This window comes from Brassica oleracea, chromosome C4 (genome assembly GCF_000695525.1).
Source record: "Brassica oleracea var. oleracea cultivar TO1000 chromosome C4, BOL, whole genome shotgun sequence".
Classification (NCBI taxonomy): domain Eukaryota; kingdom Viridiplantae; phylum Streptophyta; class Magnoliopsida; order Brassicales; family Brassicaceae; genus Brassica; species Brassica oleracea.
The window spans coordinates 22,088,071-22,088,333 of NC_027751.1; positions in this window are offsets into that span (position 1 = coordinate 22,088,071).

Consider the following 263-nt stretch of genomic DNA (forward strand, 5'->3'; position numbering starts at 1 on the left):
CTCACGGAATTTCTTATCTCACAAGATCCATTCACTGGTTTCTTTCTTAGATGGCTTTTCTGTATGTACATGGTTACTACGCCCATCTGTCTTATAATTACTTTGAATTATTTGAACACCCCACGTCCCTATGTAGGTTTTATGAGTACTCTACGTTGGTTCATGATCCTCAGGTTATATCCTTCAAATCCCAAGTACTACAATCTTTTATGAGCTCTTATGTATGTAAATACATCTTTGGTGTTAACACTCTTTATCTTTAG